This window comes from Plasmopara halstedii (assembly GCF_900000015.1).
Source record: "Plasmopara halstedii genome assembly, contig: Scaffold_3095, whole genome shotgun sequence".
Lineage (NCBI taxonomy): Eukaryota > Oomycota > Peronosporomycetes > Peronosporales > Peronosporaceae > Plasmopara > Plasmopara halstedii.
The window spans coordinates 1,506-2,277 of record NW_020189999.1 but is presented as its reverse complement, the minus strand read 5'-3'; positions in this window follow the sequence as shown (position 1 = coordinate 2,277).

The following is a 772-nucleotide window of genomic DNA, read 5'->3' as shown; positions in this document are numbered from 1 at the left end:
GCGTTCTCCTCCTGGATGGAGCTGAATTGTCACTTTTTGCGAGTGTTCTCGCCGCAAAATTAGGCATATCAGGTGCGATAGCGTTTCCTTGCTGCCCGACAGGGCCAGAAGGAGTTGGGGGGCTTTGTCCGAGAGTTGCGTACTCTAATTGCCAAGATGGCAGCAGATCCTTCCCCCGAGGCGATTGCAGTGACCGTCTTTATGAAGGGCCTCCGCGCTGACGCAGCTGGAATGGATGTCTTCAGTGTGCATTCGTCCTCTTTGAAGAAGCGGTGAACATGGCATTGAATGCCGAACTCAATTTCAAGTCGGCACGACCTGGTTGGAATGCACACCCTCATAGCTCGTCGAGTGGGCCTGAGCCAATGGATCTCAGCTATTCTGAGGACGAGGAAGCAGATCTCCGAGCTGCCGGGCAGCGTGTGAACACCCGACGGTGTTTTGTGTATGGATACACGCGTCATCTTCGGACTGGCTGTCCCATGCGCAAGGCGCGTAAAGATTAGTCGAACCAACGTCCCGCTTGTAACCAGTCTGGTTCTACGCGGGTAAATGAGAGCACCCGATAGGCGCAGAGCGCTCAACTGGCGAAGAACTGAGATCTGTCAAGTCTCAGGGAGGCATTGGTCAACAGGGCCCAGCCCCGAAGAGGTCCGTGCTCGTGAACACGGAATGTGTGTGCAAGCCGGGCTTGCTGGTCGTGGAGGCGACGGTAAAAGGCTTCGAGAAGCCATGGAAGATCCACATCAATTCCGGGGTATCGGAAAATTAA